We start from the raw sequence: 19,617 nt of genomic DNA, 5'->3' as shown, positions 1-19,617 counted from the left end.
AACCAAATATGTATTTTAACAGTAGCAGTGCATCATAAAAGTAAAATGGTTCAAATGGACCATTGTACAAAGTAAGAAATATCTTAACAAAAATGTCGTGTTTCATCTTGTTGTGCGCCCATGTGGTGTACAAAAACAATACAATAATGTTGAATTTCGAAGTCTGTTTTTTTTAATAAAGAAACCATACAGGCATTTTAATTAATGTATAAACACTGTTACACATATTTTCAAGAAGATAGTCAAATACCTATACCAGATGCTGAACAGACGTTTTACTTTTGCTTGGAGTAAAACATACGTTTTACTTTTGCATTAGAAAAATACATTTGAAACTATATTTGTTTAACATTTATTTGTATTTCATCACTCGTAATCTTCTGCCAGCAGAGGGCGCTCTTGCTCATTTACAGCCATCAGATCCGGCAGGGCTGAAGCTGTTTCCTTTTTATAGCAGCAGCTTTAGAGAGAGAGAGAGAGAGAGAGAGAGAGAGAGAGAGAGAGAGAGAGAGAGAGAGAGAGAGAGAGAGAGAGAGAGAGAGAGAGAGAGAGAGAGAGAGAGAGAGAGAGAGAGAGAGAGAGAGAGAGAGAGAGAGAGAGAGAGAGATTAAACTGTTAGAAGCACAGACTAAAAGATGCAGCTCTTACTCACTTTTCTCCAAGACATGTTGCTCCGATACATATTTATGCGAGCACTATTTGTTCTAAATCATCAACATTTCTTAATAAATACAGCTCCAGACCTGCTCTCAACAGTAAAGGTATGCAAAAGTCATAATATTTTGATGTATGTATATCACATTGCTATCAGGTATCTTAATTTAGGGTTAATCACTATTCATATCCTCACACACAACTACTCACCCTCTGATGTGTTTGGCCTGGCTGATGAGGTCAGGAAGTTTGCTATTTCTGGTGTCTGGCAGCAACATGCTAACAGCAGCAGCCATGATGCTGATTGTGCCAAAAAAACTATGTATGGCAGGATCTTACTGTACACGCCTGTAAAATAATAAAAACACAGGTCATCGATATATATCGCACTGTCATGGTCTACTTGGTTATGCTAAGGACACAACGCCAGTTTTAATGTGATTAGCATTGTCTTTGTGTTTACTATTGCAGCAGGCACAATGTGTTCAAGAGAAAATGCCTGTTAAACCATTGTAAGTTAACTTTTCATACCGGTATAATGAATTACATTTATAATTGCTTCATAGCACAGGCCATGGCGTGTGGGGTTTGAAAGTCTCATGTACAGTACGTATGTCTGTAAACCTTGTGAACAGGGTCTGTAATTACTTTTTTTACTCATTATCTGAAGGTCACAGACATTTTTTAATTGCCATTAGTTTATATTTCTTCAACTTCTGAAGACTATAGAGCACTTTAGGATTGTACACACTGGCCCTTTCTCATTTCTCTAACTCCCCTCCTCGACTCCTATCCTCGATACTTTGTCCCGCCCACAGGAGATGCGAGCGGAGGAGCAGAGGAGGGGAACCGAAGAGAGAGGAGGGGAAGCAGCAGGCGGTTAGAGAAATGAGAACTCCTCTCTGAGCGGTCATTTTAAAGAGACGTCCATTAATGATGACAGGAGGCACAGCAGCCCTCTGTCTGATGGACAGATGTGTTCATGACGACTTATATATTTACTTTTAATTCATTCACAGTGCGGTATAATGAGACAATAACAGGCTACAGATGTGGACACACACACATATATATTTATATAAATATATACAATTTTAGAATCAAACAGAGCACTCTCATAATAACGTAACACTATCAGAGACTGGATATATCCCCCCCCCCCCTCTCCCCTCTCTGGTCGCTACAATGAGGAAAATAAATTACGGGCCAAAAGTTGTATTTACAAGTATTAAAAGTAAGCAGAGGACACCAAAACAACTGAGACCTGTCTATCCGCTGCATCTATGCACACACTGTACCACACACACCTACAATGACATCCACTTAAACACAGACAGTGGCAGAACTTCAGTGTTAGTATTATTAGATCTCAGTGCTGCGTTTGACACTGTTGACCACAGCATATTACTAGACCGACTGGAAAACTGGGTGGGACTTTCGGAAACAGTTCTAAATTGGTTTGAATCCTACTTAAAGGACAGAAACAACTTTGTTTCTATAGGTAAATACACATCTGAGTTGACAAATATGACATGTGGGGTACCTCAAGGCTCCATCTTGGGGCCTCTTCTCTTTAACGTCTACATGCTACCACTGGCTCAGATAATGAAGAACAACAAAATAAGTTACCATAGCTATGCAGATGACACACACATTTACGTAACAATTTCACCAGGAGACTATGCTCCAATTTAAACACTGAGTAAGTGCATTGAACAAATCAATGACTGGATGTGTCAGAACTTTCTCCAATTAAACAAAGATAAAACTGAGGTAATGGTTTTTGGAGCCAAGGCAGAACGTATAAAAGTTAGCGCTGAGCTTCAGTCTGCAATCTTCAAAACAACAGATAAAGCCAGAAATCTAGGTGTAGTCATCATGGACTCTGACCTGAGTTTCAACAGTCACATTAAAACAGTTACTAAATCAGCCTACTATCACCTAAAGAATATATCTAGGATTAAAAGACTAATGTCACAGCAGGATTTGGAAAAACTTGTCCATGCTCTTATCTTCAGTAGACTCGACTACTGCAATGGTGTCTTCACAGGTCTCACTAAAAAATCTATTAGAAAGCTGCAGCTGATTCAGAACGCCTGCTCGAGTCCTCACTAACACTAAGAAAGTGGATCACATCACTCCTGTTCTGAAGTCTTTACACTGGCTTCCTGTGTGTCAAATAATAGATTTCAAAATACTGCTGCTGGTTTATAAAGCTTTGAATGGTTTAGGCCCAAAATACATTTCTGACCTCCTGCTAAATTATGAACCATCCAGATCTCTCAGTCTTCAGGGACTGGTCAGCTTTCTGTCCCCAGAGTCAGAACTAAACATGGTAAAGCAGCGTTCAGTTATTATGCTCCAAATATCTGGAACAAACTCCCAGAAACCTGCAGGTCCGCTGCAACTCCAATGTAATAAAAAAAGTCAATCAAAGAACTAGATTCCTATACCGGATCTCCTCTCTGGTAAACAAAAACACCTTGAAAACTCTGGCAGGAGCACTCATTCAAGGGTACTATGACTATGCTTGCACGTCATGGTACCATAGCACCTCCAAGGCGCTAAAAATAAAACTTCAAACATCGCAAAATAAACTGGTCAGACTACTGCTTGACCTTTCATCTAGAACCCACCTCACCTCTGCCCACTTTGACAACCTAGGATGGCTTAGAGTAGACGACAGAGTACAGCTACTTGCAATGGGCCTGGTCTACAAGATCCACTACACCTCTATGGTACCCATATACATGTCAAAATTCTTCCCAAAGGTCAAGGAATACCATGATCATAACACCAGAGGGAGCTCCACAAATCATGTGAAACCCAGATTTGGCACAAAAAAGGGGGAATACACGTTTCGCAATTATGCCACATCAAGGTGGAACGCTCTTCCCACAACTGTAGAGGAAAGTAAAACTATACTTACCTTCAAAACCTCTCTTAAAGAGCACCTTCGGGGGAGAGCATTGCAAAACTGGCCCCGGTAATGGTACAAATCTCAACCTGTCGTTCAATGGACAGCTTCCCCCCCCCCCATCTATGTATATACTCGCATTTTAGACTCTGTTACTAACTGTATCTCTGTAGACTTGGTATGTCTTAAATGTCCGGTTAGGATGTATTAGAACGAAATCTAAAATGAAAATTGTAAACAAGCAATCTGTATGTAAAAAAAACACCTGTATGTAAATTGTAAATAAGCCATCTGTATGTCAAATATGTCTTATATGTCTTAAATGACATGATGAATTGGAAATGGGGGACCCTGATGTAAACAAGACGAAAGTCTTTCTCTGGTCTGCATCCCCTTAACAATTGTATGTTTTGAGCTGTACTGTACTGTACCCAATATACAAGCTGTTAATACACTTTTCAATCAATCAATCAAAACTCTTACTACTTTTAAATCCAGGCTGAAGACTTATCTTTTTGCCGCTGCTTTTAATTGAACTATTCATATCTTAGACTGCACTGTAACTTTTATCCATGTATTTTTTCTTTTAATGTTTCTTTTATTAGCTTTTCTTTTTAATGACTGATTTTAAATGCCATTTTCTTAATGTCTTTCATTTTTTGTAAAGCACTTTGAATTGCCTTGTGTTGAAAAGTGCTATATAAATAAAGTTGCCTTGCCTTGCCTTACACCACACACACGCACATACAGTTCCTAAAACAGGCTACAGCCGTTGTGTATGTTATTATGTGAAGCACTCAATGGTTTTAGAAAAATATGGACTCTTTGTTTGTAGATATCTACTAAACTAAAGCAAATAAAGAGAGTAGGCCTGTTATACTGAGTGATATATATTATACACACTGCTCTGCTTTCTGCACTGACCTCACAGCTGTTCTCTCTGGAAACATCGCGTCGCGATGAGAGCAGTTAATAAAATTATATCCAGGGGATGCATGCAGAGCTGTCATTGGCTGAGATAAGTCCGGCCGTGCGTCACGCCTCTTTGAAACATCTCTGTTCCCGGTAATGCATCCACGAAGGAGCCGTGGAGGACCCATCAGTGTATCCTCGGTTATAGCTCCTCCAGAGAGCCTCCTCGACGCTCGATCCTCGGTCCTCGAAGTGCATTTAGAGAAATGAGATGGCGAGATGAAATTAATTTCCGGGCCACTACACCATGGCCACTACCGAAGGACCGAGGAGTCGAGGAGTCGAGGAGGGGGATTTGATTAAATGAGAAAGTGCCACTGAGCCATTGGTAGTAGACGTTGGGAAAATCATGTCGGTTGCCAACTTTGGGTACCTGGCTGGAGTGAGATTTTGATATCATGGGTTTAATTACACATATGCGCACGAAATGACTGCTATGTGTCAGCAGCGGGACCTTATATATGATATAGGCTAGGCTACAAATACAATAGCCTATATACAAATACACAATATTGGACACAGACTATAAAGGGCACACAGTTTCATTCACTAATGAAAGTCAAACACATGTTTGTTTCCACTGTTTTATTGTGTGCCTGTCGTGATAAGCAAATAATTGACTTATCGTACGATAAATAAAAATGAACTCGATACATTTACATTTACATGAGGATGTGACTAGCAGTTGGAAAGGATGTATTTGAATTATTATTATATATTATCATTATATCAGTGGTCTAAATGGTCATACAACGGTGGCGACAATATTATCGTTTATCGCAATAATTTCCGGGAAAATGTATTCAACAAAATTAATTATCGTGAGAGGCCTATACATGAAACACACACACACAAACAAATCTACAGACTTACTCCAAACTGCCAAATATATTAATTAACACACTCTCACTCTCATATACTCTTTGACTCTATTTTGGCCTAGTAGAACAATAAGCAGCAGACTTTTACTTTTGTATCATTTCTACTGGATCTTAGATATGCGCATGCGCAATACGGGTCGGCAGTTGCGGCTCCAGAGTATTTTTGTTGGGTAATCTATGGTAGGGCTAACCCATACAGTGGTGGGGCTCAAGTCAGTATTTGCAATGTAATTACATACACGCTCCCCTTGACAGTGAAACGCCATGCGTGAGGTTTAGATTATTTCCCTGTCTCAATCCAAATTGAACTGTATGAAATAAAAAGGCACATTTGTCTTGTAAGGGCGACCTGGAGCCAATCCTGCAATTTCCCCACAGGTGAAAGAGTTGACATGCTGAAAACCCAACCCATGCAGGGGGGTCTGGGGGGATTCTCCCCCAGGAGATTTTTTGAAATACTAACATAAAATACACATTCTGGTACTCTCTTCAGAAGACAAATAAATAAATCTATTACTACACATTTAAAAAAATGAATGCCATTTTAGTTTTTTGTTACTTTGTTCTGAAAGCTGAACCTGCTGCTCCTCACAGAGAGAAGAGGGAAGAGGCTGTGTGAATTACTTTACATTGTGGATAAGGGTGGATAGCCCCCATTGTTCTGTGTGTCAAAATGAAAGACAGCCCACACACCTATCAATCATCAAACCGTGGGGTCTTATTTCATTACGTATTGATTTCTATCAACACGTAATGTTGTATCGATGTATATAGAGATGTACTACAGCAAAAGTATTCTCCGTCGGGACTTCCTGCAACAACACCACGCCGTTATCTTGATTCTGATTGGCCAGAAGACATTATCAAAGATGTTTTATTGAGAAGACTATCACTACCTGACAAAAGTTTTCAAAACCGTTTCTAGTCTTCGGTATTCTTGTTTTTGGCGTGAGAATAGTTTGGGCAGCGTGAGAGCGTGGGATTGAGAGTGAAAGCGTGTGTCACACGCCAGATGCGTGAGAGTTGGCAACCCTGATTAGGCCTAACCTTAATCCTAAAACTGTTTTTTTATTTAGGAATGACTGTAAAAATATTATTTCCTAATACAAGGTCAACCATAAGGACATGCGTTGATAATTTGTCAATATAATACATGTTCTCTTTAAATAAATGTCAATGTTACCCTTCAGATATACCTCCATTGGGATAGCGAAGTCCCTCCCCTTCCCCTCCATCCAGCCCCTTTTCTTTTAATACTGACGTAAACAAACAATATAGCGGCATTTAAGAAAAGCGGCAGAATTGGGAGGTACTAGACACTTTACCCGCGACCCAAAAAACCCTGCACATCACCAACAAGCCTTGACAATAAGTAATTCCGACGGCGGAGATAGTTTCATTACAGACATCTGTAATTATCATCTCCGGAAAGAGGAGTTATACTTGTGGAAATGGCTGAACAAATTTACAAAAAACAGAGATCCTTTATTATTTTCTATGGGAAGATGTTTTACTCTTACTTTACTCGATGAGCAACATTTAATTAAACAATCAGAATGTATTTAGTTGTTTTCTCTTGATTTCTTATCGTCATTTTTAGTGTAATTCTGTTTTTATTAACTCTCATTTGACTTGCTTGTAAAGGACTTTGACTTTGCTTTGAATCTCAATTGAAAAAAATATATTTAACCATGTTGGCCTTGTTGCTTTGAGAGGGCACATGGCTGAGATGGTGCATATCTTTGCAAATTAAATAAGGTATTGACTGAGTTCATCTTTTCAAAATTAATAAAAAATGGGTAGTGTTTGAGAATACAGTATCACAAGACATCATATGGCGATTCAATGCTGTTTTCTACAGTGGGTATTGACATTTTCTTAAGGAATACTTGTGTAAGCTACACAAATACAACAACAGAATAAAAAACACTTGCCCATGTAGATCACAAAAGGACAAATGATGGTGCCTAAGCGTCCAGCTGCGGATGCTACCCCTAAGCCCATGTTTCTGACCACAGTGGGGATCAGTTCAGTGAAGATCATAAAGATGATGCAGTAAGCAGAAGACACACCGGCCTTTCCCACTAAGGCAAACACCTGGAACATGACATGCATGTCTGAAAAAACAAACAAGTTATTAGACAGAGCGTATACAATTTTACACAGGCATGTGTCTTTTAGTATTTCCAGAGATGCCCGATTCAGTCAATATTGTACTATGAGTGTACAGACCTTCCGGAACTAGCTTGATAACCAGGAGCATGATGCCACAGAACATCATTGCCGAGCAGATGAATGTGGGTCGTTGCACACGATTAACCAGCATCCAAGTGACTACATACACCACAATGTCAATGACTGCTGAAATGAAGCAGGTGAGGTAGACATTTCCATTTAGGTTACTGGTATTGAGAGAGAGCCCATAGAAAACCATGGAGGTAGCAGTCCTGCAGAAATACAACAACAACAAAAAGTCTGAATTAAGGTGATGTTGCATACATTAATACAGGATGAGGGATCTCAAACGTGCTTTTACTTTAACTGTGTTTTATTGTTTATTGTGCCCGGCTCAGGCTGACAACAAGTTCCTTTTTACAATTCAAAGTTGTTTACTATTTATAATTGAATATTCAATAAATGTATGAATGTAGAAATTAAGTCACGTTACCATATGAGAACACTCAGAATTGTAATGTTCCTCATGTTAGGGGTTCGTATCAGGTCCAGATAAGTGTATGTCTGCCTCTCTTCACCTGTGTTTTGCTGAATTAGACATAGATAAAAGAAGCTGAATAGTGACATTGCATACAGTGCAATGTAAAGCTTGTCAACGTTTTGGCCATATTTATGCTTGATCACAATCACTTCCACAGCATGAATAGTAAACATGGAATAAGTACCATCAGCTCCAAGCACTCGTCAGCCCTGAATATGACCTCAGGAGCCTGGACTTGGTTCCTCTTGGCAGCAGCGCGTATGATAAGTTCAGCCTCCTCAACTCGACCTTTCTGTAAAAGCCAGCGGGGAGACTCAGGAATCACCCTGCACAGACAGACAAAAGGTAATGTATTTACAGTTTAACACTTAAAGACTTCAATTGTATAGCAAATTCCATCTAATTTCATTTGGAAAGGCATGGAATATATTTTATAAAATCAAAACATCACACATTGCAGAGAACACATATCATTTAAACCAGTGGTTCTCAACTGGTCAGGCCTCGGGACCCACTTTTTACTTGGTCAATACATCGCGACCCAATATTTTGAAGCACTCAAATCTATTCAACAAAATAACGTGCTGTAATATATACGCTTTTCAGCATACAACATTAATTAAAGTGAAGTACAGTGCATATATCCCTTATATCCCTTCACAGAACTAAAGTATTGTAGCGACCCTGTATAGGATGCTGAGGGTGTCACTCAGGCATCCCCCGTCTCTCTGCCAATCATAGAGCTGCACAGTGATGCTGGTTGAGGTGCGGGCCTGTGGTTGCGGGAGCAGACGGGGGAGGGCGGGAAGTTGTGACGTAGACACTGTTATATATATGGGTATGTGTAGGAGTTAGTGTGAGTGTGACAAGCTGTTCCTGAACCTGTGATCATCTGTAAAGAAGAAGAGTTATTAAAGCCTAATAACTAGCAGCCTGTTTCCGACTCCCTTTGTGATCGTTACAGTATGCTTTTAAAAAAGGTTTAATGAGATGATGGAATCAAAGCTGAACTATATAAAAAGGCACACATGCTGAAAACCCAACCCCAGCAGGGGGGTCTGGGGGGATTGTCTCCCAGGATATTTTTAGAAATACTAACAAACTATGCATTCTGGTACACTCTGAGAAGAAAATAAATAAATCTATTACTACCCGACATATTAATAATATTTTATGCCATCGTTTGTTTTTCACTTTGTTCTGACATCTTGCTGCGAGAAGAGCAAAGAGGAGATATTCTGTGTGACTTACTTTAAATTGTGGGTAAGGGTAGATAGCTCCCATTGTTCTGTGACCTGTCAATCATCAAACCGGGGTTCATATTTCATTATGTGTTCATTTTTATCTGAAGTTGTACCCATGGATGTATAAAGAATAGTTCTACCGCAAAGTTATTCTCTGTGGGGACAATCTTGATTCTGATCAAAGGCCAGAAGACTCGAAAAAAACATCAGCAAAGATATTTTATTGAGAAGATGATCACTACGTGACAGAAGTTTTCAAAACCGTTTATGGTCTCCGGTACTTCCAGTCCAACGCCGACTGCATGCACAGCGTTAGAAAATCGGGCCTTCAAAAATAGAAGTTTGACTTTTTCTTCACTCACACATCCGCGACCCACTCGAAACGGGTCCGCGACCCACTTTTGGGTCGCGACCCACCAGTTGAGAACCACTGATTTAAACAATCCGAAGTGTGAGACAAGTGGTTTAAAGACTTACCAAAAAAAAAGCAGAACTGGTTCTCTGTATTTAGTTCTTCGAATCTGTATTCTTCCCCTTATTATTATTTCACCAATACTTTGGCACTCCATAACTTCAGCTTATTTTCAGCTACAGAAACCATTCAAATATTAAACTATTCAGCCTTTTCAGGAATAGATGGGAAACCTTCTTTTTAAAAATATTTTATACTTTTTGAAATATTCAGCTTTTTAAACTATTTTTTTAACATGGAAGTCAATGGGAGGAGCCTTCAAATCCTCTTTTCCTACACCTTGTGCCAAATGCTACTCCTTCCACATACTTTCAGCTAGACACTTCATTCCAACTTTAAAATGATCACAAGACCTTCAGCTATAAAAAACAACTTGTTATTCAGATTCTTCATATATTTTACACTTTTTGAGATATTTAACTTAGTTTGGAGCTTGGTAGTGAGGCCTTTTTCAGATTTTAACATTAGTGTGGCTGGAGCAGCTCGTTAAGTCTAGAGTGCTTTGATCTCAAAACAGAGTAGAGCAGTGGTTCTCAAACTTTTTTCAATAATGTACCCCCTTTGAAAAAAAAATTCAGCCACGTACCCCCTGATCAACGCAAAAACAATTTGTTAAGGAAAAAAAGCTAATGAGGTACAGTACAGCCTTGCACCATCAGTGTCTGATTTATTAAAACAACAACCTTGTAACTGAGAAACACTTAAATGCTACATTTCAAATGTTTAGAATCCATCACTAAATTCATGGCAAACCAATTTTAACATCATGCAATAACACTAAGATTACATTAGTTGCATTGAACTGATCTTTTTAATAAGTTGTACTTACAATGTAGTGAAACATGGGCTTGTGCTTCACTGAGGATCTTTGTCATGCTGACAGGGAGGCAAACTGCAGTTATTACACTTCGCGTTTTGAAATAGCCTATGTGTAACTCTGTTCATATAAAACCCACGCTGCTCAAACTTACGTTACTTTTACTAAAATTGGTATATTTATTTATTTTGGGGCGTGGGGAACGAAGAGAACAAAAAATATGAGCATTTTATGAGCATGGGATTTTGACCCCTCATTGAAATATGCATAATGCTGCGTTATACTTTGCGGCCACAAGCCGTTGCCAAGCAACGCTTATTGTTTAGGTCCTTTGATAAGCAGGCAGTCAAATAATTAACTAGAACTAGCTAGATCTGATAGATTTGGACATAAACGCGAGTGAAGTATAACCGGACGCGAGAGAGAGAGATCAGATATCAGATCAGCTGCTGCTGACGGAGAACACGCAGCTCTGCATGAACACAGCTCCGCCTGCTGTGACGGACCGTTGAGTGGAGCAAAATTAAATAGGCTACACTAAGAGTTAGACCTAACACACTTAGCTAGTTTATCTACTCTGGAACTAGCTAAACTAGTTATACCTGACAGTACAGGTTCAGCGAGCTGCACGAGATTGACGGGCTGTCAGGAGAGGGAGAGGAAAAGAGAGCACCATGTTTATTTTTCTTTGAATAAAGTTGTTAATTTACTATTAGTAGTTTGTTTAAATTCATTACTTATGTTTTTTTTTTCATTAACATAAAATAAATCTCACGTACCCCCTGCAGTACTCCAACATACCCCTAGGGGTCCGCGTACCCCCATTTGAGAACCACTGGAGTAGAGGACAGCATGGAATTCTCCCCAAAAAATGTTTTAAACTTGCCATAATTCCCAAACCCTACACTCCTCAGACATATTTTTTCATGAAAAACGTAGGAAAACCTCTCCTAGGTTGGAAAATTAAAAAAGATTAAGACAAAATATTAAACAAAATGCCTCTTGAGGGCATGAAGAGAGAAAATCTAGCTCCCAATTGATTCCCATGTTAAAAACATCCGGATCTTTCTTCAGAACAGAGAGAAGTACACTTTAGACAAACTGCTCTCATCTTCACATTTACCACACAAAACCCAACAAAACAACATCAGTTCATTGGGGTTCCCTGATGCTCACGGTCTGTTAATATTTTGATAGGAGCGATAGTTTTTGAACAGGTGGCAAAATTGTCAGATATGATCCTCAATGCATTCTTAATAACACTCAGTGCTGCAGCTGGTAACCATGGTGTTGCTGGGCAGATTGAAAGCTTTGATTTCTGGGCTCACACAGGTGTTATGATTATTTGTTATGATTAGGTGCTCAGCACAGAAACAAACACTGACAAACATACTCGACTTTAACAGACTGTCTCAGCCTATTATTTTCTGTCTGATGGAGACTTACAGACTTCAACAGGTTCCACATATTGTATACATTATTGGTGACGTATGGTTTTAGTCTAAATGTTTGCAGTCAAAATATTCTGCTGCTTTCCCAAGCCTTTTTACTTTATTTTCTCTTCTTAATACAAATTAATTCACTACTACTTACATCTGATATTTAACTCCTTCAGCCTATTTTCAGCTGCAGAAACCATTCAACTATTACATTATTCAGCTATTTCATGTTGTTGTTTATACCTTTTTTTAAACCTTTTCTTTTAAATATTAAGCTTTTTCTGCATTTTTGTAGCTAAAAGCAGCTACCATTCCAACCCAGTCTCACAAAAAAAAAACGTGTAATAACTACGTTGGTCCACAACGTAGGACGTAGTATATCTACAAAAACGCCTCTGAAATTGTAAGATGCCTACGTTTTTTTTCACCATTCATTCCAATGGCTGGCTTCTATGTCACGTGATCTTCAAATTTCTCCCTGCAGAAAAAAAAACATGGCCGATCTTCGTTTTATTCTCGGTGTAAAATGCCTATTTTAAGGTTAGTTTGGTCATTAAAATGCGTTTTGATGTCATTTCATGCGAGAAATATGAGTTGTTATTTAAGATTATGTGTGCAGTGGGTGTACATGATCTTTAGTTTGCTAGTTACTACGAAGATTACTTCAGGAAATTGTGTCTATACAACGTTGTCATTGTTACCAAGATGGTTGCTAGGGACGCTGCTATCGATATTATTTCTGTTATGTTGTGTAAAATGGTGTTATCTTTATTGCTACCCCCTTCCCCGTCAATGTATAGTGTTGGTCCACAGTGCAAACGTATTAGTTATTAGCTAGACTTTTATTTAGCATCTCAAAACACATGTAAACAGCTTCATGCCCGGGAGGCGAAGACCGGCAGTCCGGCTCACTAAAATGTCCGTGCAGAACAATACCCTGGCCTAACCCATAGATCCGTGGGTGAATAATGTCAATCACCACAATAGATACGTTATTTTCCGTTACCAACACCATTATTAGTGTTGGTCCACTGCTTTTCTCTTTGAAAGTCATCACATAACGGCATTGTAATACACGGTTCGGCTGCATTAAATGTTACATATCTGCTGTAGTTCTCTATTTATAGAGCCTTGATGAGACAAACATGATGAACTGGAAACGTGACATGGATCATAAATATATCAGTAATTAAACAACATCTTACATTTATTTTCACACAATACATCTCCTTGCAGTATCAACACTAATTCGGCTGACTTTTATATTTGATCCAATTGGTAGATAGGCTGTATTTACACCATAAACGTGCACACCTGATATAAAGGGACACCTAGTGGTTAAAGCATGTTATTGAATTTCATTATTTTTATTATTAGACATTAATAGAATCCCTATAAAGTATGTTTATTACTCGTTATTCTCTACTAATAGTTAATTAAAGACTGTATATAATGACTATTTTGCACATCCCTTTCAAGATTTTCTAAGGTTTATTGACATATTCACAAATGGTGTAGTTATGCAATGAATGTAAAACTTTGTGTATACCTCCAGGAATGTTAACTATGTTGAAGCACTTATTTTAACTGATATTATACATATGTATTATACTCTTATAAGATGTAGATAGTATAAGAAATGTGCAGAATACGACAATTTAATGGTGGAGGTACACAAATATTGAAAGATGTCTTGTGATGCACTGTTGAGGAACCTGTGACCCAAGTTTTTCATATCCGGCCTTGTCAGGTATTGAACAATCAATAAATAAAGAACAGAGAATTATTAAATATAAAACACAGAATTTGTGTGATTATACTAAATGATTTACAAATAAACACCACTGCATATGTACAACTATACACATGCTGATGTAACGCAAATGTTTCCAACTTGGGATCAATAAAGTATATCTTATCTTAAGCTGATCGATGGCTACTGCCAGATTTGCAAAATGTGCCTCTGAACCTTGACAAGTGCATGTTTCAGGCTTATCAATGAACAACAGGAGGGGTCACAGACATAAGACCAGCTGTTAAATAAAGCTCTTCTGACCTTAGCTGTCGTGTGGGTATATATTAATGCTGCCCATTGGGCACAAGCAATTTTCACCCATTTATTAATTATATATTTTAAATTTGATTGTTTCCTATCCCCTAAACCTCCAAAATCAAATCAAATCAAGTTTTATTTATATAGCACATTTATAAACGATTTTTGGTCGAGCCAAAGTGCTGTACATATAATACAATTAGCCTACAGTAGAGACACTTTACAGCAAATACAACAGCACAGATTGTTCAGAATATCAGTATGAGAAAAACGACACCCTCTGTCCTCCAGGGATGTACACAGTTTAATACTGGCAACTTCTTATTATGGGAAATATGAAAACGTCTTTTAAAACTACAATTCCCAGTAGAGACGTGCCAGCATGTGTAGTTCTGGGGACGGGGTGGGGGGAGGGAGGGACACGGTGGACCCGTTCAAATCCAGTTTTGGACAGTCTGCCGTGGTCCCATCCCATTTCATGGGTATTGTTCTGCACGGACATGTTAGTGAGCCGGACTGCCGGTCTTCGCCTCCCGGGCATGAAGCTGTTTACATGTGTTTTGGAGATGCTAAATAAAAGTCTAGCTAATAACTAATACGTTTGCACTGTGGACCAACACTATACATTGACGGGGAAGGGGGTAGCAATAAAGATAACACCATTTTACACAACATAACAGAAATAATATCGATAGCAGCGTCCCTAGCAACCATCTTGGTAACAATGAAAACGTTGTATAGACACAATTTCCTGAAGTAATCTTCGTAATAACTAGCAAACTAAAGATCATGTACACCCACTGCACACATAATCTTAAATAACAACTCATATTTCTCGCATGAAATGACATCAAAACGCATTTTAATGACCAAACTAACCTTAAAATAGGCATTTTACACCGAGAATAAAACGAAGGTCGGCCATGTTTTTTTTTTCTGCAGGGAGAAATTTGAAGATCACGTGACATAGAAGCCAGCCATTGGAATGAATGGTGAAAAAAAACGTAGGCATCTTACAATTTCAGAGGCGTTTTTGTAGATATACTACGTCCTACGTTGTGGACCAACGTAGTTATTACACGTTTTTTTGTGAGACTGGGTTGACCATTCAGCTAATAACATATTCAGCTTTTTCTGCATTTTCAGCTAAATTCAGCAACAAATGTTCACAGTTTACAGCATTTGCACGCATTTTCTGCAGGAAATGCATTTTCTAGTTTCATTTTTTTATTCTAACTTTTGATGAATGAGTTCGCAGAAACCATTGAAGGTGGCTAAATATTTCAAGTTATTTTGATGTGGCCTTTTATGAAACGTTTACTTTTATATATGGCCAGGGTTAAAAGAAAGTTATAAAGTTAATTTAAGTGATTGACACAAGAAATACGGTTTGTCAATGATATTTATCAGCCAACATTCATCAGACTTACCACCATGTTGGTATAAATAGAAGGCCAGGGATGGCAGAAGCAACCAGCAGCATCCTCCAGCCGCGGATAAGGTAGGCAAACAGCGGCAGCAATGCATATCCCACACCAAACCCCACACTGTGGCCGAGCAGAGCGCTCATCCTGGCAGTCGGGCTCAGCATCTCAGACCCTGAGCATCGGAGCATTGCATTAAGATTAGAGAAAACACATGTTCTCACAAGAAACTGTGAGGACTGTCTGCTTCCCTACTGAATAATCAATTAATGCTCCCTTCAACGACATTTACACAAGAAAATGAGCAACTTAAAATGGGAAAAACTAAAAGTATACAAGCAAACCTCATCTTGTCACAGACAGATATTGAAGAAGAGACAGAGACAGGGACTCTTTGAGAATGATCCGTTTCGTTAGTACCTGTACTATGTCACGACAATAAAGTTGAATCTGAATCTGAATGATAGAAGTGCTTTTGCTGTCTCACCCAGAATGAGTGACGCAATGTAATTGGAGATCTGGCCAAGTCCTCTTAGAAAGTTGAGGATACAGAACATGAGCCAGCTGACGGAGGTGGCCTGGATCAGAGGAGGTGAATGTTTGTAGGGCCAAGGTAAAGAAAAACACTGGCTTTCTGCCAAACCTGTGAGACAACAAAGCACAGAAACAGGAATTAAACGCTATGCAAACTGTGAGTTTATACACTATCACACTGTTTGACTTGTTCTGATTGGAAGAGCTTGTGTTGTCTTTCTCTTTCTCTCAGTTCATCAGGTATTGTGTCTTTTTTTCTTCTTCTACTTACACACAGATCAATCAAAAATAAAAAGAATAATTAGCATTATTAGATCTAAAATTAACATTATTGCCGATTAATCAATAACCTTTATAATTGATTCACGATTAAACATTTTCAACAAGGATTTGCTGTTTTATCTGATACATAACACTAATTGTATATCTGTGGGTATGGACTGTTGTTCAGATAGAACATGCAAACTAAATGATTAAAGTGTGCTTAGTTATAAATATCATCAGATGATTATCAGTAAATAATCGTCAGATTCAATAATAGAAATAATCATTAGCTGAAGCCGTAATTATAATCAAATATTCTGTTTATAAAAATGCAACTAACTGTAAGATTAGCAAAGTCTAATATTTAGTTTTGTTGCATGGAAATGAAAGATCATTTTACACTGAGACAATATAAATATTTAAAAAATGTCAATTCTTCTTCTTACAGAACAGGACTTACCGGTCTGAGAAGTGACCACTAACAAATGATCCAATCAGGACCCCTACAAAGAATAAGGAGGTGGTAAAAGGAACCATCCATGCATTGTGACAAACCAGATCCCACTGTAATAAACGAAAGAAAGCATCAGATTTCATCAAGACACATTTCAGAGAAATCTGATATTGAAGTCAATTCTAATGTATAAACTAATGCTAACAAAGTATTACAAAAGGAAGTTTCAACTGACCTCAAACTGTCAGAAATAGGCCTGTAACTTAAGATAATTAATCTATACAATTTCAGAAATTAGTGAAAAATGTCCGTCCCCTATCCTAAATGATATGGTATAATGCAGTACTGTACTAGTCTACACAGTATTTATAGTAGGCTATCTACATTTGGTCCACATTGACAAATCACAATACTTGATTGACAAAGTAAAACAAATGTGTTATTTGTCTACTTTATTCAATTTTGAAATATTTTATATTTTAATGCCTAATCAATCCTGTAACATGTTAAATCAATAAAGCGGCGCGTGAGGCTCAGGTTTGGGAAGGCTTGTTTTACCTGACGCTGCCCGCCTTATCATGGTCATTGTGCAGAACGACTACTTTTTGTGCTTTTAGTTCACTGCCAATACTTTTCTTTTACTTAAGTAACCTTTTGGAAATCTGCACTTTTACTTAATGGAGAATAATAAGACATAGTATTTCTACTTTTACTTAAGAAAAGGGTCTGAGTAAGTCAGGCCTAATTCTTCCAACATTGCTATTTTCTCATAATTATCCGTTTTGCACATGTAGCCTACCTCAGACACTATAGTGGCGGTGTATTTCTCGGTGCTGAAGACCCATCCGTCCAGACATGGCTCTGTATCAATGGGCCCCCCCTATGTCAAGGGGCCCCACTGCCTCCGTGGAGCTCCGGTTCAGTGTGTATCTGGAGCAGCTGTCGAATCCGATCCAGATGCTCTGGTTGCGGAAGGAAACCTCCACATCTGTAGCGCTGCGTGTATAGTTTATCGATACTTTGCAGTGGTGCTCTGGTGTATCCGAGACGAAAACCACAATCATTCCGGTGTACCCACACATTATTGTGCTTAAACTAAGCAGAACGATCATTAGAATTTGAAAGGAACCGTAGTCGCCCAGAAAAGCAGTAATTTCATCGAAGTCTTTCGTTTTTCTACTCGACATGACCGCAAATAGCCTGCTTGCACACCAGGATTGTGCGTGTTGGAGGTCGTGGAAGTTAAACCGCGATGCACATGCAGTAAAAAATAGCAGCACAGATACCCTAAAAGAAAATTGAAAAGCTATCCTTGATATATGCCTACACCCAGGGCCGCCTTAATGCACGGGCTGACCTGGGCTGAAGCCCAGGGGCCTACGGAGATCAGGGGCCTATCATGAGCCAATAAAAAAGTTTTAAATTTTTTTTTTTTATTTCGGATGTTTTTAAAAAACATTTAAATAAACAAAGTCTTGGCTTTCAGAATATGAAACTTTTATTTCCAAAATCACACGATAAATACATTTTTGAAGCTTGTAAAGGGAAGATGACAGCTCTCACTCGCCACTCACTCCCCCTCCCTCCGGGTGAAATTATGAATGTAAGGCGTATAGTAATCATAGATAACACGGCAGGGTCCGTTACAGTTTGTTTTCATCTGGTTTCAAATAAACAAAGTCTTGGCTTTCAGAATATTAAACTTGTTTCGGCAAATTCAGATGATAAATACAACGTTGAAGCTTGTAACGGCATAATTACAAGCGGAGAACGGAGTAACTTGACGTCACAGCAGGCATAACAACAGCCGGTGTTTCTCGTGAGGGTTTTCTCCGGGAAACAAACACAATACACACAAACGCAAAAATACACAAACACATACACGTATACACACACTCGTGAGCTTCCCCAGACCAGTAATCCAAACGAAAATATCTTCCCTCCGTAGTATTTTGATCATTTGCTCCGCTAATCAATCAGATCGATGGATTCCAGAGATTTTTCTCAAAAATGATGACTCCGTAACAGTCAGTGGGCACCACTTCATAGCGAATCAGAATGAGAATATGTTTCACATGTGACTTATTCAAATTGCGAGTGATTGAGTGACAGATGAAGGTTGTTTAGGAGAAAAAGTTTGAGAAGAAAAAGTTTGAGAGTGGCGCTCGGGAAAGGAAATTGTTGAGGGAAAAGGAGTTTCGAGACAAGCAGCTATTAAAAAAAATGCCGAAGCTTACAGGTTGTTTTAAACCTGTAGGCCAGGATGAGGAGGAAGGAGGACAGATGAGTTCTGTACGAGCAAGTAGCGGTGCCGGCCGTGGGGCCTCAGAGCCAAGTAGGCCGTCTGGTTCTGATAGCGATGGAGTAGCTGGAGTAGCGGGAGAGGAAAAACAGACAGGAGGGATGTTGGAGGAGATGGAGAGGACGACGAGGACTTGCTACGTGGAGGGGAGCCAACGGCAACCAGACAAATACACGAGGGAGATCCGATACGTCACTCATCTGGGAGGGAGAGGACCAGGCGCGCGTAGAGCAGAGTGGAGAAGTGCGATCACAGAGCCTGCCGAGGATATAAATGACTTTGATTTGTTGTTTAAATAGGGGGCCTACAAAACCCCAGCCCCAGGGCCTGATGGCAGGTTAAGGGCGGGCCTGCCTACACCTTAAATATATGCCTAAAGAATATAAAACCTGTTTCAAAAACAAGTCTGCTCCGGCTGTTTATGGAAGTCGTGTGTTGTCAAGACCTGCTTGACAGCGCCATTCAAAGTGTAGC

At 39.0% G+C, this 19,617-nt stretch overlaps 1 pseudogene; it reads right to left on the bottom strand.

Moving 5' to 3' along the window:
* Positions 1-359: 359 nt before the first annotated feature.
* Positions 360-18,028, bottom strand: LOC117532729 (annotated as a pseudogene).
* Between the last annotated feature and the right edge of the window lie 1,589 nt (positions 18,029-19,617).

The sequence above is a fragment of the Gymnodraco acuticeps genome, unplaced genomic scaffold, assembly GCF_902827175.1.
Source record: "Gymnodraco acuticeps unplaced genomic scaffold, fGymAcu1.1, whole genome shotgun sequence".
NCBI classification, from domain to species: domain Eukaryota; kingdom Metazoa; phylum Chordata; class Actinopteri; order Perciformes; family Bathydraconidae; genus Gymnodraco; species Gymnodraco acuticeps.
Note: the sequence above shows the minus strand (reverse complement) of the source record. Positions and strands in the feature narration are given on the sequence as shown.